The sequence below is a fragment of the Protopterus annectens genome, chromosome 14.part0, assembly GCF_019279795.1.
Source record: "Protopterus annectens isolate FY-2018-M chromosome 14.part0, PAN1.0, whole genome shotgun sequence".
In the NCBI taxonomy this organism is placed as follows: domain Eukaryota; kingdom Metazoa; phylum Chordata; order Ceratodontiformes; family Protopteridae; genus Protopterus; species Protopterus annectens.
Window position 1 is genome coordinate 345,334,344 of NC_056748.1, and position 26,195 is coordinate 345,360,538.

Genomic DNA, 26,195 nt, shown 5'->3' on the forward strand with positions numbered 1-26,195 from the left:
CTAAAGCAAATTTCACACTCCTCAAAACCGAGGTGGAATCCTTCAAAGCCCCCAGCCCTGTGGAAAATACGGCGCAGACCACAGAATCCCTTATAAATGCATTCTATGAACACCTTCAGGACTGCATGGATCATGCAATCCCAAATAAAACCAAGACCCAATCCTCCAAAGGCAGACGACCTGTCTGGTGGACCCCAGCCATAAACAAACTATACAATAGAAGGAGGAAGCTACTACATGATAGAGCAAAATCTCAAAAAGGGAAGGCATCTCTGATCAGTATTAGCAAAAAACTAAGGGCACTCATAAAATCGTCAAAGGCCAGCTTCGAGAGAAAAATTGCACAGGACACTAAGGATAATCACAAGGCTTTCTTTAGTTATGTTAGGAACCTGGGTGGGAATTCCCGGATATGCTCAGAATTAGTCCAAAATGACAAAAAATACACTGATCCCACAGACATTGCCAACATCCTAGCTGACAGGTTCAGCGCAAACTTCTCCCCTCCCCACCAAAAGGGCAAATATCTATCCCAGCAGAGTGCTGCCCCCTGACATCTCAGATGCTCAGGTGGGAGCCGCCCTCTCCAAAGCAAAAACACAGCATCAATGGGACCAGACGGGGTCCCAGGCTGCGTCCTACATGAACTCCAAGAAGAGCTAAACCCAAACATAAAACTACTGTTCAATCTCAGCCTTACTACAGGATATGTACCCAAAGAGTGGCGTACAGCAACAGTGGTCCCTCTCCACAAAGGTGGTGCCTCAACGGACCCTGGAAACTATCGCCCCATAAGCCTGACTAGCTTGGTGTGCAAAGCTATGTAAAGGATCATCATGGACCTCATAAATAAAGATATTGGGGACCTACAGACACTGGATCCTACCCAGTTTGGCTTTGTTAAGGGCAGATCCTGCCTCTTAAACCTGGTTGACTTCTTTGAAACAGTCACCAAGGCCATTGACAAAGGGAAGGTGGTCCACACAGCCTATCTGGACCTCGCAAAAGCCTTTGATACAATACCCCACTCGGGCATTATAGATAAGCTCACCAGCTTAAATATAAACCCCTATGTCACTAGATGGGTTGCAAACTGGCTCAAGGACAGAACCCACATGGTTAGAATTGCTGGAGCCATGTCAGACTCCAAACCATTTACAAGTGGCGTCCCACAAGGCTCAGTCCTAGGACCTCTCTTGTTTGGTATATATTTCTCGGAGGTACAGGCCAACACGGAAGGACTGTGGCTGACCAAGTTCGCAGATGACTGCAAACTGGGCGCCATAATTGACTCTCCAGCCGACACAAGCATCCTCCAAAAGGGCCTCATAGAAACAGACAACTGGTGCCAGAGCCATGGCCTCAAGCTAAATGCCAAAAAGTGTATAGTCATCCCCTTTGGCAAAAACAAAGTGCCCACAAATTACCACATAGGTGGTAATCCATTAAGTACAGAAGAAGTAATTAGGGACCTGGGGACCCAAGTTGATAGCAATCTCTCATTTGACAACCATGTGGCCAAAGTGGTTAGAAAAACATTTTATATAGCCCACCTAATCATGAAGGGATTCACATCTAGATTAGGGAGGTCATCATGCCTCTTTACTCATCCCTCATCAGGCCCATAATTGAGTACAATGCCCCTTTTGGGATGTACCTTACCAAACACCTGCAGTAACTGGAAAGACCCCAAAAGTACCTCACCAAGAGGATCAAAGGGCTCAAACAGATGCCATATGCTGCCCAGTTAAAGAAACTCCAGCTCTACTCAGTGGCATACCGCCTGCTCAGAGGTGACCTGTGCCTGACGTATAAGGCCATGTCCAACCCGGAATTAAGGGACATGCTGCACCTCAAAAAATCCAAATCCCATCGAGCTACACGCTCGAGAGACTTGAACCTCAGCACTAAAATAAATAGGACATGCTGGAGGGACAGATTCATAACCCAGAGGCTCCCTTCACTCTGGAATAAAATCCCAGTCCAGGTTAGGCAGAGTCCCTCTTTGACTCTCTTCAAGAGGAATCTTAATGAGTGGATGGGAGATCATAGGTTTACCCCGGGTATCACTTTTGAGTCACTGTTAGACAGAGGCACAGTATACTAACCTCGAAAAAGGGCATAGCAAAATTAATTTAAAATGGGTGGCGAAAGCCAAACATACTCTGGCTAGGCTTATAAATGCCCTAGGGCAGATAGCCTAGTATGAACCTATGAACCTATGAACCTATGAACAGGTAGTATACTTGTTTTTGATGCAGAAGGCTGTGGGTACCACTCCCATAGTATGCAGATGGATCGCTGATATTGTACTGTGTTGTACTTTAACGGGAGTGGATGCTGCAGTCCTATGAATGTCCTCCTTTGGAGGAGTTAGTAACTATGAACCCGTTATCAGTTTGCCATCCATTCCCCATTGCAAAATTACTAGCTGATCATTTTTTAATGTAGCACAGGCAATTTATTCTTCAAGGGCAACAGGCACTTTACTTGTAGATAAAACAATGAAATATAAAGTTGCTTACTAGCAGCAACCTCTTCACTAGTTACAGATCCCTTTAGTGTGGACTTATTTAGATGATTTACTTCTGCAGATTTACTGATATTGGTGGATTGTAATGACAGAAGTTTGAGTGGCCTTTCATGGTTGAAATTTTCTGAAATGGATAGTTTTGTCATTATTGGTTCATACATTTTGTTTCATTGCTCACTAGAAGACTGTTCCAAACTACAAATTTAAAACAAATTCTAACAAGTGGTGCTGTATTATACAAGAAATATAATTTAATACAATTAGGTTAATACAATCATGAAGGTGAATCAAAGAATGTATACATGTATGCTTGCTCACAGGATGCAGGAGATCAAAATAGGGAAAGAGACCAGTCATCAATGGTGTCCCCCAGGGTTCAGTGCTGAGAATTTTTCTGTTTGGCATATACATCTCAGACGTAAAAGGGAATACCAAAGGGCTTTGGCCGACTAAGTTTGAGATGACTGCAAGCTAGGAGCAGTTATTGAATCCCCAAATGACTTTACCATCATGCAGGAAGGTTTGTCCCAAACAATAACTGGTGCCAGAATCATGAATTGAAACTAAACTCCAAGAAATACATTACCATATCCTTTGGGAAGTCATCTACTCCAGAGAACTGCCAAATTGACAATGCCCCCAAGAACTGATCCAGTTGTTTGGCATTTGGGAACTTGTGTGTACAGTGACCTAACTTTTAACCATGTGCCCAGAGTCATATGAAAGTCTTTCTATATTGCACAGCTTATAAACAAATTGACTGTGACTAGATCTAGAGATGTTATTGTCGCCCTTTACAAAGCCCTCATTAGGTCAATAATTTTGTATAATGCCCACTTTGGTATGTATTTGTCCAGACCATGCAACAATTGGAATATCCACAGAGATACCTTACTAAATGGATACAAGTCCTAAAGAGTAGGTCTTGCATGGACCACCTCAAAGATTTATCACTATACTCAGTATCCTACAGAGTGCTTAGAGGTGACGTGTCTGGCATACAAGGCATCCTCTGACCCAATACAGATGGACCTACTGAATATCAGCAAGTCAAATGGCATCAGAAATACTCAGTCCAGGTATCTAGACTGAATGTTGTGGAGAGATGGATATATATCCAGAAAAATCTATCCATTCAAGTAAAACAAAGCTCATCCCTGTCCATATTCAAATGCAACTTGGATCTAAGGATGGGTAATATAAAATGTACTCCAGAATTACCCCTCATGCCACTAGTGGATAGAGGCAGTTCCTAAATGCTGCATCCCTTACATGGATCCCCTCAAATTATCTACAATGTGATCACATTTATTCTCACTAGGGCTAATGTACAATCATCAGTCATGGGACAGGTAAGACCAATCAAGAAATGTAAATTCAAACACCAAAATGGAAAGTGTCTAAGCTTAAAATGTCATCCAAGTTAACCTATGTTGTGGTAGCAAATAGTTTTAAAAAATTGCCCTTTTTAGATCACTAAGTGCCCCTGTCACCCTCTGTCCCCCTCAGTCTTCAACAGCTTCCGGCACATCTGATATCTCACCTGGTTGCATCATTTAATACAAATGGCAAAAGCAATCCAGGGTAATGAGTGAAGCACAGATGATATAAGAGAAACATCTTAGGTACAATCAAATATAAATACGGGACATGATGATTACAATAAATTTACAATATATTAATGGTAACATGACACTGATAACAGTGACAGTGTCTGTAATCAGAGGAGCAAAAAGACTAGTGCATTAACCAGTACTGGAAAAACTAATGGTAGAAAATAAAAGAGGGCTCTAGCATAAAATAACAAGAGGTAAGGAAAAAAGAGTTGGAAATATATATTAAGGGACAACAGTATTGGGAATTCTTATCATTCATTCCTTCCTTTCAGGACTTTTTAAATTTATTTTTCCCCTTTTCCTTATTTTATAAACTTCTTCAAAACAATTGCTTTGTCTTCATTATCCTTCCTTCGACATTTTGAAAGTAATCTTTGTGCATATTTGTAACTACTGTAATGATCTGCAACTGTATAACTAGCCAGTAAAGTAAAATAATTTAGACAGCTAGAAGGAAAAGAGCATATAGTCAAACAAAACTAAACTTATTTCAAAAATCAAATAAAAAAACAATGAGTCAGCATTCAGTGAGATTGTTAATGAAGTGAAGCCAGCAATTCTTTCATGTTTTCCAATTTGTAATATCTAAATCCTAATTTAGAGCTCAGCCAGTAGTCCAAAAGCCACAGATAAGGAATTTATTCACATAATTAATCTTTCAGGGTAGGTATAGAGGCAATATGCATCATACCTCTCAACTGTCCCTGATTTCCAGGGACATTCCTAATTTTGAGGAAAGTTGGTGGATTAAACTTAATGAATAATGACAATAATTAAGAGTTGTAGATTGCTTTTACTTCACAAAATGTACATTAATTCATATGCTCTAATTCTGTGAATGTCTCACGTTAATAGCACTAATATTTTAAAAGTGCCCCTGATTGTCCCTGATTTTTTTCTGGCTTTGTCCTCAAATCTGTTGAAATTTGTCCCTAACTGGCTGAGAGCTATGCATCATCCTTCTTAATAGCATCTGATTTACTGACCCAGATAATTAAATAAATCCACAGCTGCAGTGAAACATTGGAGATAACACTGACTGTGTAAATATCTAAGGCTCATGCCCTTCACATTAGTTAAAAGAGTCTCAGAACTGTTACAGCATAAGTTGGTATGTGCAGCTTTTGTCCTTATGTCACTACAAGCAAATACAGGGGAACCTTATTATTACCATTTGTCAGATACCTGTCATCCAGCTAAATAATGTCCCTTATCTTTAAAGGCAGCAATTACCTGACTTCACTGCTCTTCATTTGTTTCTTGTTTTAGCTATGTGGGAAATAAAATGATTTGTCATTCAAAGAAACAGAGCAACATAAATTAGCTGCAGAGCCTACACACACTATGGTACTTCTTTTTTCTCAGTAACTCCTAATATTTATATGATCACGACGTGCTTTGCTTGGTTTGACATTTCTCAGAAAAATTAAATTACATTTCTGATAAACAGTTTAGTTTAATGGAAATTAAATGAACTGAGCAAGTGTTAAGTGTCTTGAAATAACATATTTTAATGTGACCTTGATTTGTCAAAGTGGCCTTTAATTGTATTACTTTCAAAGAGCCCACTGCAGCAAAACTGTTTAAACCCGTAGTATATAGTTCAAGGTAAGGTTGTACTGCTACTGCTGGCTGTATATTTTTCTACTAAAAGTAACTAAATCACTTAAGAAATGCTAATCTGCCTAGAAAAGGACATTTGAAAGTGTGATCATCCATGTAGCTTCAAAGCTGTATTAACCTTATTGACAGTAGTATTTTCATGTAGATTTATTTTGATATGAATCATATTTATATCACTTATACTTATCATCAGTATCACATGATTAGCTGACTATATGACCCACAAAAAGGCTCCATTTTCTTGATGTTGAAATACAGACTTACATAAAAGCATTTAAGCCAGGAGAGTGTCTACCATCAGTCTTAATAACTGTCTACAGTCGGCTACTTGCTATACACTTGCAATATACCTCTCAAGGCAGCTTTGCCTAACACATCTTAAAAGCACTGACAAAGTTACATCCCTCACATGCATTTGGTTCTTTGAACAGTCAAAGGTAACATTATATAACTAAATTATAATCCAAAACAAAGAGGCACCAAGGATCCACAGGCGCAAAACGTTTAATAATAGACAGGAACCAGCACGAAAATATAAGTATGTAAAAGCACACAGAATACAATAAAAACCATTAACGTTGTATAAAGTGTTGTTTTCGTCATCAACTTCATCAGATAGCAATTAGTATTCCATCAATCCCCTTAACTTATAGGGCTAGCAATTAGTTGTCATCCAATGAAATGTAAATTCAGTTAAATAGATATTTAAATGTTTATGCATTAAAAGTATATACAGAATGAATGAATATAATAGGAATAGAAATATGTGGACCTAAAAGTTAAGGGGCTGGATACCAACAACCAGAATATTTTAAAGGACTCTTGGGATTTATTAGGGAAGTTAGATCATTCACTATGCTCTAATGAATTATCCTTTGGTACCTTGGATGTCATAGACCTTTTCACAAGTATTCCTCATGACATTGGTTTAGAATGGTTTGAGGAAATGTTGGTAGAATACCAAGCTTTAACACATAGTGAATTCAGAACTGTATTGGTACTCATGGAAATTGTGTTGAAGTACAACTTCATATTTTTTGAAGGGGAATACTTCAAACAAGTGAGAGGTGTGGCTATGGGTGCACCTTGTGCCCCTACATACGCTAATATCATCATGGCTTATTGGGAAAACCACTTTTTGTTAAATTCCATATACAAAGACCATTGGTTGCTTTATGGTAGATTCTTGGATGACCTGTGTTTTCTGTGGAAAGGTGACCAAACTTCCTTTGTAAACCTGGTTAAATATCTCAACAATACGACGACTTTTTTTAAGTTTCACATACAAATTTGACCACCACATATTAAACTACCTGGATATAACCATCACAAAAAATGGAAATCAATTTGTTTCGAAAGTATATAGAAAAGATACATTTTCCAATTCCTACTTGCACTACACTAGTTCCCACCCCCACTCTTAAAAAAGAGGGGTGATTAAGGGACAGTTGGTTCGTATAAGTAGGATGACCTCTGACAATGAGTGGTTTAACAAAGAATGTGAATGGTTAAAAGAACAATTTTTGAATAGGGGTTACCCTGGTAGTTTCTTTGATGAAATACACAAGGAAGTAATACATGGTAGGAACACTAGGTTTGCCCCAATCATAGGTACAGTGGTAAAACAAGCAGCAACACCTTTTAAAGTGAACTCAACAGATATGTACAGCGCAGGTATTATAACAACATACGACGGCCAATCTGGCCTGATAAGGAAAATAATAGATAAAGAGTGGGGAAATTTTGCTAAAATATCTGATCTCAACTACATTTTTGATGACAACTTAAAATATGTTTACCGTAAAGGCAATACCATAAAAAACCTAATAGAGAAGGGTACAAAGAAATCTGACATCAAAAGACTTTCAAACAAAAGAGGGCTGTTCAAATGTGGAACATGTAATTTTTGTACTCATTTAACAACTGGTGACTGTTATTACCTAGAGGCAAGGAAAAAGAAACTTTATTTGAACACATTTGCAAGCTGTAATACAAAAGGAATCATATATTTATTGATATGTAAAGAATGTGGGTCTTTTTATATTGGTAAAAGTGAAAGAAAGTTGAAACAAAGGATTTATGAACACCTTTACGACATCAGCACCAAGAAGGATAGTAATGCATTGTACAAACATACTTGTACAAAAGCCAAATACCAGTTTTTTGTGTTAGAGGTGGTGAAATTGACCCTAGGGGAGGAATGTGGGAGACACGAGTGGAATACAGAGAATTATTTTGGCAAATTGTACTTGAGTCTACCAGGTTACCAGGCCTGAATGACATGATCTCCCTGGGTCCAGTACTTAAATTAAGATCTGCTAAATTATGAGGAAAAACAACATCTATATTTACTTGTTGTAATAAAATTATTACAAGAGTTATTTATTACCCAATTGAGATATTTTTAAACTATTGTCATTAAACATGGATTTGTAATGCTGACAGGCATATACTAACACAAACCACTAGAGGGTGCAAGTGTATAATAATTTTAAAGAATGTGTGCTAATTTTATATTTCATTATATCTATACTTTTTTATACAGCTTTTACATAAACTCAATGTTTTACGATGAAACAGCAGTAATTTTTTAAAACAAATATTCATTCCTATTATATTCATTCATTCTGTATATACTTTTAATGCATAAACATTTAAATATCTATTTAACTGAATTTACATTTCATTGAATGACAACTAATTGCTGCCCTATAAGTTAAGGGGATTGATGGAATACTAATTGCTATCTGATGAAGTTGATGACGAAAACGACACTTTATACAACGTTAATGTTTTTTATTGTATTCTGTGTGCTTTTACATACTTATATTTTCATGCTGGTTCCTGTCTATTATTAAACGTTTTGTGCCTGTGGATCCTTGGTGCCTCTTTGTTTTGGATTACAAGTTTGCCTTCGAGCACCAACCGTTTTTTCAAGTTGTTATATAACTAAATTAATTGTATTAGAAGCAGCACTTACCTTATATATGCAGGACATTGGACTCAGAATGAAAACGCTTCTCAAAGAAACAGATCCCAGGATTTAAACCCTCTCAAAGTAGTTTTCTTCCATAGCACAATGAGTCTTTGGTCTTCTAACCATGCTTATATTATGTAGGTTAACCCTTCTGGCCACAATGGTTATGCTTATTGGGGTTCAACTCATTATTGTTTATAATCATTTAATTTAATTGATTAGCAAACCTGATAGACATGCAAAAACTATTTTGGGCACATTCTGTGCCATTTTTCCTGTGATCTTTGAAGGTGACACAATTGGGGTTAGAGAAGGTGAAGGCATAGCTCCTTTTAAAGCACAGCAGTGGTGTGAGGAGCAGTCCAACATTTTTCTGGATATTCTCCATAAGCAATACTGGTGGAGACTCCTCCGCGAGGGCTACGCCGGGTCATAGTATATGGCTGATGCCTGCAATAGTTTGGCCAAGGCTGTCTATGCTACTGGCATGACCAGCTCTACAACTGTCAACAACAGGAAAAGTGTTGTCCTCATTTGAAATCATGTAATACACGAATATATAAACAGATCGATATAAATATATATATATATATATATATATATATATATATATATATATATATATATATATATACACACACAGAGCGAGACAGAGAGAGAGAGTCTTTTATCATTCACCGATATGCAGAAACACTGATGAATTTTACTTCAATTTCTGCAATCAAAACTTACTACAATTACAAAAAAATAAAAACAAGGCCGATCCCAGAAGGAGCAAAAGTATTTTCTTTCTGCAATGACTCAAATAATAATAATACATAAATGTAAATAAAACAAAATTAATTGTCAAATGCAAACTGTCTGGTTAGTGGTAGTATTAGGGAAAGGGTTTTGGTGGTTGGGGGTATCAGCAGAGTTACAGTTAGCATTCAATGAGTAAGGATGGGCAGTGGGACTTCATTCCCTGTACCATTCTATTCATGTCTGCTAACCCTAACCCTACCACTGTCCCAAACAAGCTTACACAGAATTTACCACAAACCCTTTCAACAACAGTACCACCTGACAAAACACTCTGACACACACACACACATATACTGCATACACACTTGCCTTTTTTAGGCAAGGCTCAAAAGTCAAACCCACCTCCGTAAACAGCACAAATAAAAAAATGAGGGTTATGCTACTCAACGCCAGGAGTTTAAATCTCAAAATGCATGCTCTCGAAGCATTCCTCAGTATGGAGAACGTCGACATTTGTGCAGTAACTGAAACCTGGTTCAAGGCTCCACAGAGCACCACAGCACTACCGGGCTACAACTCATACCACACATTTCGGCCACAGAACATGGACCAAAACACAAAAGGAGGGAATGTATCCATATTCATCAAGGATACCACACTTCTAGGTTAGTGGTGCAACATGATACCTCTGAGAGCATCCATGTGCAACTAACATCAGTTAAATCTGCAATGCAAATTGTGGCCTGCTACAGATCACCCACTCTGCCTTTCTGGAGACACTGGAAAACATGAAGGTCCTACCGAACACTCTGATATTGGGCAATTTCAATTACCCTACCGTTAACTGGGAAAACTACTCAAGTACAAACTCCCAGGTCCAGCACTTCCTGGAATTTATCAACTCAAATGCCCTGGATCAGCTGGTAAACTCCCCTACCAGAGGGGAAAACATATTGGACCTGGTCATCACCAACATGGGCGACAGGTGTTCCACACCAGAGGTCAGTCGGTCACTGGTTAGATCAGACCATAAACTAATCACTCTGGATATCCACACCATACCACCACCTCCAACCAAGGAAACCACAGTGAAAAACTTTTCTATAGCAAACTTCACCTTACTTAAGACAGAGGTGGTAAGTTTCACAGCCCCCATGCTAAAGAATGACAGTGTCCAAGATGCAGGAACCTTTACAAATGCACTCTATCAGCACCTACAAGGATGCATGGATCATGCCATCCCTAGCAAAACCAAGACTCACTCCCCTAAGAGAAGGAAAACAGTCTGGTGGACCCCTGCATAAACAGGCTATGCAATAGAAGGAGGAAACTAGTTCAGAAAAAAAAGCAAATCCCAAGAAGGAAAGATATCCCTGATCAGTATCAGTAAGAAACTAAGGTCCCTCATAAAATCCTCTAAGGCTAACTTTGAAAGAAAAATAGCCAAGGATTTGAAAGATAACCACAAAGCCTTCTTTAGCTATGTCAAGAATCTAAGTGGCAACTCACAGATATGTTCTGAGCTAGTGCAAAATAGAACAAAATATACTGAACCCACTGATATTGCCAACATCCTGGCAGACAGATTCAGTGCAAACTTCACCCCCCCCCTCTCACCCCCAAAAGGGCCCACAACAATACTGAAAATGTGTAGTGTCCTGGAAATCACAGATGCACAGGTGAAAAACAGCCCTTTCAAAAGCCAAAAGCACAGCATCAGTGGGGCCAGATGGTGTCCCAGGCTGCGTCTTGCATGAACTACAGAACGAACTAACCCCCCACCTAAACACACTGTTCAACCTTAGCCTCTCCACAGGCTACATGCCCACAGAATGGCGCACAGCAACGGTTATTCCGCTCCACAAAGGAGGGGCCACAACTGAGCCTGGTAACTATCGTCCCATAAACCTGACTAGCCTGGTCTGCAAGGCTATGGAGTGCATCATCATGGAACTCATTTACAAAGACATTGGGAACCTCGAAACACTTGACCTGACCCAGTTCGGCTTTGTTAAGGGCAGATCATGCCTACTAAACCTGGTTGACTTCTTCAAGACAGTCACCAAGGCCATAGATGAGGGGATGGTAATTCACACATCCTACCTTGACCTCGCCAAGGCTTTTGACACCATTCCTCACTCAGGAATTATAGAAAAACTCACCAGCCTGAAAATAAACCCCTATGTCACGAGATGAGTTGCCAACTGGCTTACAGACAGAACTCACACAGTAAGAATACTGGGCTCCAGGTCCGACTCTAAACCAGTCACAAGTGGTGTCCAACAAGGCTCGGTCCTGGGACCCCTACTGTTCAGCGTATACTTCTCAGAAGTACAGGCAAACACAAAAGGGCTAGGGCTAACCAAGTTCGCTGATGACTGCAAACTGGGAGCCATAACTGACTCTCCGGCTGACACGGACATTCTCCAAAAGGACCTTACTGAGACAGACACCTGGTGTCAAAGACATGGTCTCAAACTAAATGCCAAAAAATGCATAGTCATCCCATTTGGGAAAAACAAAACACCCATAAATTACCACATAGATGGCAGCCCCCTTAATACAGAAGAGGTAATAAGAGATCTGGGGACCCAGGTAGATAGTAATCTCTCCTTTGACAATCATATTGGCAAAGTAGTTAGGAAATCCTTCTATGTAGCCCATCTAATTACTAAAGGGTTTGCATCTAGAAATAAAGAGGTTATAGTGCCCCTCTACTCGTCACTCATCAGACCCATCATAGAGTACAATGCCTCATTTGGGATGTACCTCACAAGACACTTCCAACAGCTGGAAAGACCACAAAAGTATCTCAACAAGAGGATTACTGGCCTCAAACATATATCCTATTCAGCCAGATTGGAAAAACTCCAGCTGTACTCAGTCGCATATCGCTTACTCAGAGGTGATCTCTGCCTGACTTACAAAGCCATGTCCAACTCAGAATTGATGGACATGCTCCACCTGAAGAAATCCAAGTCACTGCGAGCCACTCACTCTAGTGAGCTAAACCTCGCCACAACAATAAGCATTTACTGTGTTTTCCTACTATCTGCCTTGAAAAAAAAAAAAATATATATATATCCTTATTTCCTGCCTTTTCTAAACTAGAGTAGTCCTGAATTCAGATTTGCTGTATTCTGGACTTTAGTACAGGTTCCTGTGTTGCCCATATCCTTACTTGGATAGGAGGAGGCTTCTCTGTTCACCAGTGAGAGTGGGGAGCTTTGAGCAGCCTATCTGTCCCTGGAGGAGTGTTCTCAGCCCAGAAACTAGTTGTTTATTGGCCGTTTTGGGCTAATTCCTAGCTCTTTCAAGTCCCCTGCTTAAAAACCCACTTGGCACGATTTTTCTGCTTGTTCCGACTCAGCAACGCTCCTCGTGGTCCTGCAGAGTGGTGCTAGCAGCAGAGAGACAAAAAAGAGTGACTGCTACTTGATTTAAGTATTTTCTACTGCCTTTACTTTAGCAACTGCACATTCTCGTTGAAAAGCAAGTCTGAAACTGCTGTTTTACCTAAAAAAAGCTTGTTATTGCATTTTTGCTACCTGCACTTTGAAATTGTCTGTTTTTGTTTGATTTAACTGTTGAGGCTGCTCACTCAAGTGTGCTAGCCTGTGTTAAGCATTTACTGTGTTTCCCTACTACCTGCCTTGAAAAAAAAAAAAAAACAAGAGAAAAATCCTTATTTCCCACCTTTTCTAAACTAGAATAGTCCTGAATTCAGGTTTGCTGTATTCTGGACTTTAGTACAGGTTCCTGTGTTGTCCATATCCTTACTTGGATAGGAGGAAGCTTCTCTGTTCACCAATGAGAGTGGGGAGCTTTGAGCAGCCTATCTGTCCCTGGAGGAGTGGTCTCAGCCCAGAAACTAGTTGTTTATTGGCCGTTTTGGGCTAATTCCTAGCTCTTTCAAGTTCCCTGCTTAAAAACCCACTTGGCGCAGTTTTTGCACTTGTTCCGACTCAGCAAAGCTGCTCGTGGTCCTGCAGAGTGGTGCTATCAGCAGAGAGACAGAAAAGAGTAACTGCTACTTGATTTAAGTATTTTCCTACTGCCTTTACTTTAGCAACTGCATATTCTCGCTGAAAAGCGAGTCTGAAACTGCTGTTTTACCTAAAAAAAGCTTGTTATTGCATTTTTGCTACCTGCACTTTGAAATCGTCTGTTTTTGTTTGATTTAACTGTTGAGGCTGCTCACTCAAGTGTGCTAGCCTGTGTTAAGCATTTACTGTGTTTTCCTGCTATCTGCCTTGAAAAAGAAAAAAAACAAAAAAATCCTTATTTCCTGCCTTTTCTAAACTAGAATATTCCTGAATTCAGGTTTGCTGTATTCTGGACTTTAGTACAGGTTTCTGTGTTGCCCATATCCTTACTTGGATAGGAGGAAGCTTCTCTGTTCACCAGTGAGAGTGGGGAGCTTTGAGCAGCCTATCTGTCCCTGGAGGAGTGGTCTCAGCCCAGAAACTAGTTGTTTATTGGCCGTTTTGGGCTAATTCCTAACTCTTTCAAGTCCCCTGCTCAAAAAAACGCTTTAGCGTGGGTTTGCGCGATTTTGAGCACAGCGCAGCATCGGGCAGTGCTGCCTAAACAGGTTTAAACTATTACCGGCTCCATAAAGTCTGCTCTTCACTTTTTCCCTTAGACCTGATCTAAATCTCAAAGGAAGCACTCTATTTTCATTTTAAAGCCTTGCACTTGTTCTTATAAGTAATCTTATAAGCAAAACACAAATAAACTTAAGCACCACACCCTCTTATACTCTTTTTAAGTACTTAACACCCTATAGATCCTTTCTGATCAGTCAAAAAGTATTTCATTATAATATCCTGACATGTCCAAAGGTCATTTTCGGGTATACTCTCCAGTCCAGCTGGTGAATCTGGGAATCTTGAGGCAATGTTACAACTGCCTTATGTACACAGACAACCCTCTCCTCCTCCCAACAAACTCAAATTTATTGGAGAAATGCAACTATATAGCCAAACTGGAGGCTGAGCTCTCTCAACCCAAGACTGGCACAGTCAGTCAGGAAAAGAAGGTAACCACACACACCACAAATCCAGTCTCACATAGACCTATCACAACAGCAAACCAAACACATAAACACACAAAAACATACTCGGTGGCTCTAAATAAAAGTCTGCCCAAGCAGCAGAGACCTCCAAAGCAGACATCCAAACAACCGCTACCCCACAACAATACCCACGTATCACATAGTTCACTAAGTTAGTGTGCCACACAGTCACAGCCCTTAAGGCTAAACAACACACCAAGTACATTTGTAATAGTTGTCTCTATTGTCAGACACACTGACGTCCCACTCACCAGGCTGAACAAGGAGAAGGTCACTGTAAGCTGCCTGTCGGATGCTAGGATCTGCCACATAACACAAGCACTCAGGTCACTCCAAAGCAAGTACAAATATGACTCCATCATTGTCCATGCTGGTGTGAATGACCTGAGACATACCTCCCTGGACTACATGAAAAGAGACATAGAGGAGCTCTCTGATCATGTAGCCCAGACCGGTATGACCCTGACCTTGAGGAGTATCTTACCCTCACCAAGAATGATGCCACAGTATAAAGACAAAATGATCAATTTTAACAATTGGCTAAAGTATTGGTGTCATTCAAAGGGGATCCAGTGTCTGTCAGCCTGGGATGACATGCTCGACAAGCAACATTGCTTCGGTAGGGACAGCTTGCACCTGTCACCCCTGGGCTTTTGAATACTGGCAAAGGCTCTTGCCACCCCCATTGTGCCTTTTTTAGGCAAGGCTCAAAAGACAAACCCACCCATAGACAACACAAGGAAAAAGAAACTAAGGGTAATGCTGCTCAATGCCAGAAGTCTAAACCTCAAGATGCATGCACTCGAGGCTCTCCTCAGTATGGAGAATATCGATATCTGTGCAGTAACAGAAACCTGGTTCAAGGCTCCTGAGAGCACCCCAGCACTACCAGGTTATACCTCATACCATGCTTTTCGGCCCCAAAACTCAGACCGAACCACAAAAGGAGGGGGAGTATCCATATTCATCAAACATACCCACACCTCCAGGTTAGTGGCACTGCACGAAGCATCGGAGACCATCCATGTGCAACTAACAGTGGGCAAAACTGCCTTTCAGTTTGTAGCCTGCTACAGACCACCCTCCCAAACTCAGGAACCCCACTCGGCTTTCCTGAGAACACTGGAAAATATGAAGGTCTCTCCAAACACCATTATATTGGGTGACTTCAACTACCCAAACATAGACTGGGAGCACTACTCAAGCCCCAACACCCTTGCCCAACGGTTCCTAGAATTTATAAACTGAAATGCTATGGAACAACAGGTCACCACTCCCACAAGAGGGGAAAACATATTGGACCTGATCATCACCAACATGGGGACTCTATGTTCCATACCAGAGGTATACCCCTCATTGGTAAGATCTGACCATAAATTAATCTTACTGGACATCCTTATCCCATCCCCACCCCCAGCTAAGGAAATCACGGTGAAGAACTTCTCAAAAGCAAACTTCACACTTCTCAAAACCGAGGTGGAATCCTTCAAAGCCCCCGGGCCAGTGGAAAATACGGCCCAAACCGCAGAATCCTTTACAAATGCATTCTATGGACACCTACAGGAATGCATGAATCGTGCTATCCCAAATAAAACCAAGACTCACTCCTCCAAAGGCAGGAGACCTGTCTGGTGGACCCCAGCCATAAACAAGCTATACAACAGAAGGAGGAAGCTACTACATGATAGAGCAAAATTCCAAAAAGGGAAGGCATCTCTGATCAGTACTAGCAAGAAACTATGATCCCTCATAAAATCATCTAAGGCCAGCTTCGAAAGAAAAATTGCACAAGACACTAAAGATAATCACAAGGCCTTCTTTAGTTATGTCAGGAACCTGGGTGGCAACTCCCAGATATGCTCTGAGTTAGTGGAAAATGACAAAAAATACACTGAACCCACAGACATTGCCAACATCCTGGCAGACAGGTTCAGTGCAAACTTCTCCCCCCCTCCACCCCAAAAGAGCAAATGTCTATCCCAACAGAGTGTAGCCTCTCTGACATCACAGATGCACAGGTGAGAGCTGCCCTCTCCAAAGCAAAAAACACAGCATCAATGGGACCGGACGGTGTCCCAGGCTGCGTCTTACATGAGCTCCAAGAGGAACTGAACCCTCACATAAAGTCACTGTTCAATCTCAGCCTTACTACAGGATATGTACCCAAGAAATGGCGTACAGCAACAGTGGTCCCACTCCACAAAGGTGGTGCCACAAAGGACCCCAAAAACTATCGCCCTATAAGCCTGACTAGCCTGGTCTGCAAAGCTATGGAATGTATCATCATGGAACTCATAAACAAAGACATTGGGAACCTCCAAACACTGGATCCCACCCAATTCGGCTTTGTTAAGGGCAGATCTTGCCTCTTGAACCTGGTTGACTTCCTTTGAAACAGTCACCAAGGCAATAGATGAAGGGAAGGTAGTCCACACAGCCTACCTGGACCTCGCAAAAGCCTTCGACACAATACCCCACTTGGGCATCATAAACAAGCTCACCAGCTTAAATATCAACCCCTATGTCACAAGATGGGTTGCAAACTGGCTCAGGGATAGAACCAGCAAGTATGGATGGTAAAAAAATCCCAAAATTTATTGGAACCTAGGGGTGGAATCCCCTGGAAAGCACATCAAAGCACATCAAAAAAATCCATACCGGTTTCGGCTTAACATAGCCTTCTTCAGTGGATAACAAACAATCAGAAAATACTCACAAGCCAGTATATATGTATCAGGATATATATACCTAGGTAAATGACATCAGAACCAATAGGAACAAATGATTAATTAGTGATTACATTTGGTCATTAAGACCAGGTGGAAATAAAGCTCCAAGCTTAATTATCCATTTCTTTTCTTTAAAATTAAGCATATCATGCCAACTTCGTTTATCTTTGCAAATCCCTTTAATATGATCAATAATAACAAACTTATATGAAGCTGTAGTATGTTTTAAACTGTGTTTATATAGAGCATTGGTGAGGCGTTTGTTCTTAATATCACTAAGGTGTTCACAGATTCTTAGATGAAAAGCTCTAGAAGTCTGCCCCACATAAAAAGCAGAACAGGTACAGGTCACCAAATATATGACCCATTCCGTACTGCAATTAGCCCAAAACTTGATTTCAAAAATCATAGACATGTTCTTGCTACTAAATTCACAAGTGTTGGCAACTCGGACACAAAAGGAGCAATGACCACATGGAATGCATCCAAAAACTGGTCCCCCTGTGAGAGATATCTGAACAGGGGCTTTAGAATCAGACAAAGGTTTTTTATAATGACCAACACTTGTGAATTTGAACATAACAAAAAGGCTTGCTGTAAATTCCTAAGTAGCTGCTTTTATTCTAGGTGTATCTAGTATATGTCAGCTTGAGTTAAGTTGATCGACAGCCCATCTTAGTTTGAGAAGAATGGCTGCACCTTTCATTCCATGGTTTCTCCATACTTGTCAGGACTTGGTGATGCTGTTGTGTCTTTTTTAACGTAGTCCACCTTCAGAACATACCAACATAACAAAAAGGCTTGCAGTAAATTCCAATCCAGCCCATATCAAGGTTGCTCTACTAATTCCAGAACCTTTAACATTAAATCGTCAGATCTCAAGGCTCTCATGCAACATGAACACATCCATATCTGTGCTGTAAGAGAGATTTCATTTCAGTAAAAAAACAAGACCTCTTTTTCTTGTTTAGGGATAAATATAATATGTTGTTGTTGTCTTTCGGCTTTTCCCGGTTAGGGGTCGTCACAGCGGAACTCCGGTCCGCTAATGATTGGCAATAGATTTTCACGAACGCCGAGGTGCCAGCTCGACGTTCAACCTTCAATGAAGGCAAGCCCATTTACGCATGTCTTTCGAATGCCCACCCAGCCGCGAGGAGGACATGCAGACTCCACACAGAAGGCACTCCCCGCACTCCAGCCGAGAATCAAACAGGAGAACCTCTTGCTTTGAGGCAACAATGCTACCGCTGCACCACCGCGGCATGGTATAATGTTTCAAAAATATCTGATGTGGTTCCATTTTGGTTTTATCAATCTTAGTTCAGTCTGTATTATCTTCCTTCAACAAGGGCTTTCCAAACAGCAGTAATGAAGGGCTTAACATTCACAATCCAAAAACCTTTATAAGACATGAAAGATAAACTTGTCCAGTGATGAACTGGAGGCTATACATCATTTTAAACATACTAAATATTTGGTTATCACTCCATCAGATAAGGGAGTAGAACTATAGTGATAGACGGCAATTCAGATAATGAGGAAGCCAATAGGCAACTAACTAACTTCAAGTTTTATTGTATGGTTTCTTATGATCCAAAGCGGATGTTTACACAACAGATCACTGATTTTTTTGAATTATCGGGTTGAGTCTGAGTTTATTTCTTCAACATTATGTTTGGAATTATGGCCTATATTTTCCCAACCATACAGACAATTATTAGCAAGTCTTTGATCATAACCACTTTATGTGTTTGAGACAAGGATGCCTTGGAATTTACCTTGAGAGTGAAGTTCAAGAGGTGAATCTTGGCATCCATACCAGGAACATCTAACCTTAGGTTATGATTAGAGACCCAATCATAATTCTTTGTAGTACATGAAGCTTTTTCTGCTCCATGTTCTATTAGTTACAGTAAAAAAAGAAAAAAGTGAAAGGTGTTTTTTTCTGGCTTTCAAAGCCAGTAAAATACTTGGGCAGGCACGGTGGTGCAGCGGTTAGCATTGCCGCCTCACAGCAAGAGGTTCTCCGGTTTGATCCTCGGCTGGGGTGCCTTCTGTGTGGAGTCTGCATATCCTTCCTGTGGTCACGTGGGTTTTCTCTGGGTGCTCCGGTTTCCTCCCACATCCCAAAGACATGCTGTAGGTGGATTGGACACTCTAAATTGGCCCTAGGTGTGAGTGTGTGCTTGTGTGTGCCTTCTGTGGAAGGTTGGGTGCTGGGCTGGCAACTCGACACTGTAAAACTCTACTGCCAATCATGAGCGGACAGTGATCTGCTGTGGCAACCCCTAACCAGGAAAAAGCCAAAAGAAGAAGAAAGCCAGTAAAATACTTAGCAAGTGCTGTGAAATGGATACTAACACATATCAGGACTATATTTTGACAGAAAGTCAAGGATAGACTGCAGACATTCAGGCAGAAATAAAGCTGTTTTTTTTAGTTCTATCACTTTGGTTTGCTGGCAACCATTGTCATTTACTAGTGGCTAGTGCAAGACCTGAGCTTAACAGAACACGGAAAGGGGTGTTTAACTAGTGCTAAGATTGGGTATTGTGCTACTGAAGTGCTTAGCTAGTTTGTCTTTTTGCCTACAATTGAGCATAATCGTGGTGCTTCGTACCCTACAACATTTTTATATCCTTCCAAAGGTGCATAAATATCTGTCTAAACCACTAGATAGACCTAAAGTCGTAGGCTAGGGCTCATTTACAGAACCTTTCAGTGATTTCTTAAAAGTATGTCTTAAGTCTCTTCTTCCCTATGTTAAATCTAGAATAAAAGATACAATAGAATTCTTGCTTGTACTAGATTAAATACAGAGTATTTTCTCTGAACATTAGAACTGCAAGCATTGTATGCTAATATCCCCCATATACGTAGTGTTGAAGCAGCCACTGATCTTTATACCTGAATTTTGAGATGTTCTTGTACTTACAAAAACTGGTTTATAAAACTGTAGTTACTGTTATTTACAGTATTAATTTAGTACAATGGGAGCATAATAAGTCTCCATTTTTACAGACCTGTTTTTTTTGCACAAAATATTTGCTTAATGAAGTGAAAAATATTTTCCCTGTATATTGATATTTGATGGTTTCCACCTCACAGAGATGTGTTTTAATACACATTGAAGGTGAGACACATACTATAGATCAGTGATGGCGAACCTTTTGGACTCAGCATGTCAAAAATTCAGAGAATGCCTATCTTGACTCTGCTGGTGTGCCCCCCCCCCCCCCCCCCGAACAAAAGAGAAAAAATTCTTTACATTTTCATTTATTTAAAAAAAAATACAGTCTAATCATGTGTGGTGTTATGTATTATAAAGGTAAAAGAAAAGTTAGTGACTTACAATAGAGAAAACATGCTCACTGATAATTAGGCTTAAAACAGTGCACCAAAAATTGCTCTACTTTTAATAGTAATTTTAATGTGAACTGAAAAAAATATGGAACATAATGCATTTGATTTGATTAACATTAATTAATGACTTTTTGTTGCTGAGTTTTAATAGATAAGTGCATGGTCACATATTTCTTGTATTTTTGTTCATTTAGTTTACTTAGTAACTGGGGTGTTGAACGCTGCTGTGTCACCCAACACGCCGTGGTCACATGTGTCATAGGTTTGCCATCACTGCTATAGATTTTTTGGATGTACAAGTTGCCAGCTTAGTTGATGGCAGCTTAGATTCAACATTACACTGAAAGCCATTTTCTAGAAATTCTTTACTATATGCCACTAGTTATCACCCCAAACACATGATTTTAAATATACCCTTATGAGGATGATTATGTTTCTAAATCAAAGAAATCATCAAAGATGGAAAAAAGCAGGTTCAACTGATGTCCACAGTAACATATTACAATATAAATGAATGGTACAGCAGGGGACTGAAGACATGTTTGTGGTTACAAATGGAAATAATAATGGGTTGACCCAGGAAATTATAAAATGCTTTGGCCCTCGTCAAGGGAAAATACATTTGTTTCACAATATTTCACCATTACTTTGCTGTTACACATGCAGGTATAGTAAAAGTTGATCACAGATCTTAGGAAAATGCACAATTATATCATTGGTTGAGGGACTTATGCAGCCTATGGAACAGAATAAAGGTCCTGTACCTTATAGACATTGTAACAACTGTGCTCAGTGTTTAGAAATTACAGGATTACAGAAATGCCCCCTTGCACCACCTTTGTAATGGGTCTTAACCAGAATGCTAATGCTGCCCCTTCCCCATATATATAAACATATATATATATATATATATATATATATATATATATATATACACACACACACACACACACACACACATATATATATATATATATATATATACACACACACATACATACACACACACATAAACACATATATATATACCTACACATTATATATATATATATATATATATATATATATATATATATATATATATATATGGATCTACTGAAGGAAGTCTAAACTTCAGTAAACAGACACTAAATTAATCAACTACAAAAGGTAAAAAAAAAAGATTAACACCCTAATGCGCATACTACAAGGCACAACCTCAGATGATGTAAAAGAAAGGCGTTTATATCACATTATCGAAAGATGAAAATAATGAATGCTATTTCATCGGCCCCAAAACATCTAAACATGAAAATATCGAACATTCAGAACAGCGAATTTTTTCCCATGGAAAAAATTTGCTGCTCCGAAACACATACACACAACACAAGCACATCAAACAAACAGCCACCACACACATACACTTAAATTCCTACATCTAACGCTACACTAAACTAAACATACACTATTATCTACCCACTTACCTTAACCTAAACCCTAACCCTAAGGTCAGTCACTATCGCACACTCACCTAACCCATGCCCTAACCCTAACTCACTTAAACCACCTCTAACCCTAAAGTCTGTCACTATCGCACACACGCCTAACCCGCGCCCTAACCCTAACTCACTTAACCCACCCCTAACCCTAATATACAAACAATCACACACTTACCTAAACACAACCCGTAACTTTCCACCACAGCACTAAGAATAGCGAAGCCACAGAAACGGCCAACCGAATTCTTTCCCGAGGAAAGAATTCGCTGTTCTGCAGCTTCGCTATTCTTAGCGTTCGCTGAATAGTGTTCGATATCAGAACATTCAAAGTTTTAATACTTCAATGTTCTGATATAGACCCAAAGAAAGACCCCTGTACTCCCATACCATTTGATAATTTAGTTTATATATATATATATATATATATATATATATATATATATATATATATATATATATTTACTAACTCCAAAATCATGCAATCCACAGGAAAGGGGCATTTACTCCCCACCACCATGGGGATTGTTAATCTTCCACACCTGTTGACCTTCTGTTTTATTGACCAAAGTGTGTCAACAAATCAGACATCAACATTTGGGTGTTTTGCTTATATATATAATTATTACTTTATTTCAGCACATAAGTCTTCCATCTGCGAGAAATGCATGTACATCAGTAAACTGGAGTCCATGCTCTTTATTGCTACATGACAAAGAGGAGATTGCCAGCACAAATATCAAACCACTCACATCACATAGCCAAGCACAACGCACACACACACACACACACACACACACACACACACACACACACACACACACCTATGCAAAATCCTCAATAAAAACTTAATTAACTAAACAGCAGAGACCTCCAAAACACACTCACAAACATTTCACACACAACAACAAACACATCACACACAGCAGGTAACACACCAGTGTCTCACAAACACAGCCCATAAGGCAAAACAATAAACCATCACAGCCCACAACACATAACAATAAACCAAACACACTAGTCATTGGTGACTCACTTGTGAAACACACCAATGCCCCCCTCACCAGGCTCGACAAGGAGAAGGTCACAGTCAGTTGTCGGCCTGGAGCCAGAATCTGCCACATCACGCACGCACTTAAGTCTCTCCACTACAAGTACAAGTACAGTTCTGTCATTGTCCATATTGGTGTGAATGGCTTGAGACATACCTCCCTGGACTATATGAAGAGAGACATGTTTGAACTCTCAGAGTATGTGTTCCGGGCAGGTATGACCCTAGCCCTAATCAGCATACTACCTTCACCAAGAATGATACAACAATACCAACAAAAAACAATTGCCTTCAACAATTAGCTTAGTTTCTGGTGTCATTCCAAGGGGATCCAGTATCTGTTTGCCTGGGATGACATGGTCGACTGGCCTCAATGCTTTGCCAGAGATGACCTTCACCTGTCACTGTTGGGTTTCCAGATCCTGGCCAAAGCTCTTACCTCCCCCATTGTGCCTTGTTTAGGTAATGTCCCAGAGACAAACCTTCCAACATAAAAGTTCTGTCAAAAAGCAAATTGATGATCATGCTGCTTAATGCTAGGAGCCTTAACCTGAAAATTGACTCACTGGAGGCTCTCCTTGCACTAGAAGATGCAGATGTCTGTGTGGACATGGAAACTTGGTTCAGGGCTGTAGAAAGCACCCCTGCCTTACCAGGCTATACCTCATTCCACACATTCTGACCCCAAAATGAGGTAGGGAACACTAAGGGTGGTGGAGTTTCTGTCTTCATTAAGAACAGGCACACCTCCAGACTGGTTTGCTAGCATGACGCACTGGATCTACTCCAGGTACAAATGACAGCTGGCAAGAAACCCATCTAAGTTATAGCTAACTATAGACCCCCCCCCTCTATGACTCAGGACACCCACTCCTCTTACCTGGATCTACTTGACTCCATCAAGGTACGCCCTAACACCCTGATCCTTGGTGACTTCAGCTACCCCACCATAGACTGGGTGAACTACTCTTGCACTAATGCACTCTCTCTCTCAATGATTCCTCGACTTCATCAGTTCTAATGCACAAGACCAGCTCGTCACATCCCACACAAGGGGAGATAACATTCTGGACTTGGTTCTTACCAACATGGGTGACCACTGCACCACTCCCATAATATGTTCTTCCCTGATGAGATCAGATCATCAGATTGTCTCATTTGAGGTTTCTATCCCACCCAACTCTCCCAGCCATAATCAAGCTAAAAAACTTCTCAATTGCTGACTACAACTTCCTAAGGGAGGGTATCTGTAGCTTCACACTAACACCTCCCTCAGAGGATGCAGACAACTATGCTGAACAGTACGCCATTGCAGTATACAACCACCTGCACAACTGCATGGACTCAGCCATACCCAGTAGAACTAAAACCTGCTCCTCAAGGAAACACAAACCTGTTTGCTGAACATCTTCTATCAACAGGCTTTACAACAAAAGGAAGAAACTGTTGCCCAACACTAAAAAGAAACAAATTCCAAACTAGAAAAACTCCCTCCTTAGCCTCAACAAGCAAATTAGATAACTAGTGAAAACCTCCAAGGCCAATTATTAATCAAAACTAGCCTCCAAAACAAAGGGAAACCATAACGTCTTCTTCAGTTACTTCCGGAACTTCTGTGGCAAAGCCCAGGTTTGCCCCAAATTAGTACTTAGCAGTATCACTTACACTGATCCTGCTGACTTAGCCAACCTGCTAGCAGATAGGTTCAGCACAAACTTCACCACCCTGTCCCCCCAAAAGGCCCTTTCAACATCCCCGATACTTGTCCCGCACCTCACATCTCCATAGATCAAATATTGTAGGTCCTATCCAAGGCAAAGAACACAGCTTCCATGGGACCTGATTGTATCCCAAGATGTATTCTGCACCAAATCCAGCAAGAACTGGCTTCACCATTGAACACCCTATTCAACCACAGCCTAAGTACAGGCTTCATTGTAGCAGAGTGGAGAAGTGTCATTGTCATCCCCTTGCACAAAGGTGGTTCCACTACTGACCCTGGAAACTAGCACCGCATTAACTTGACAACTCTGGTCTGTAAAGCCATGGAGCGTATTATTATGAATCTCATAAACAAGGATCTAGGCAATCTCCAAGCACTTGACCCCACCCAGTTCAGATCCGTCAAGGGCAGATCTTGCCTGTTGAACCTGGTTGACTTCTTTGAGATTGTCACCAAGGCCCTGGATGAGGGAAAGTCAGTGCATACAGCTTATCTTGACTTGACCAAGGCCTTTGACGCAGTCCCCCACTCAGTCATCATCAGAAATCTAACACAACTTGGCGTAAGTCCCTATCTCATCAGGTGGGTGGCCAACTGGCTCATGGACAGGACTTAAAGTCAAAAAGGCCACCTCCACCTCCGAAAGCAGACTTGTCACTAGTGGAGTTCCCCAGGGATCTGTCCTGGGACCCCTACTGTTTGGCATCTATTTCTCAGAGGTCCAAGCAAAGACAAAAGGCCTGTGGCTGACCAAGTTTGCAGATGACTGTAAGTTGAGTGTTGTTATTGACTCCCCAAATGATATTAACATACTGCAGGAGGGTCTCACAGAAACTATTGACTGGTGCCAAAGTCATGGCCTCAAGCTAAATGCAAAATATGTATCATCATACCATTCGGCAAAAACACGACCCCTACCAATTACCACATCAACTGCAACCCCCTAAGCACACAACCTGAAGAGACCTGGGCACTCAGGTTGATATCAACCTCACATCCAACCATCATGTAGCAGCAGTGATCAGAAAAGCATTTTACTTGGTTCATCTCATAAGTAACAAGACTGCATCCAGAAAAATGGAGTTTATTCACTCTCATCACACCACTAATTGAGTATAACACCGTGTTTGAGATGTACCTCTCCAAACATCTGCATCAACTGGAAGGGCCATAGAAATACCACCCAAAGGGAATCCATGGCCTCCAACACATGTCCTATGCAGACAGACACAAGTCACTATCACTCTACTCGGTATTGTACAGATTGCTCAGGGATGATCT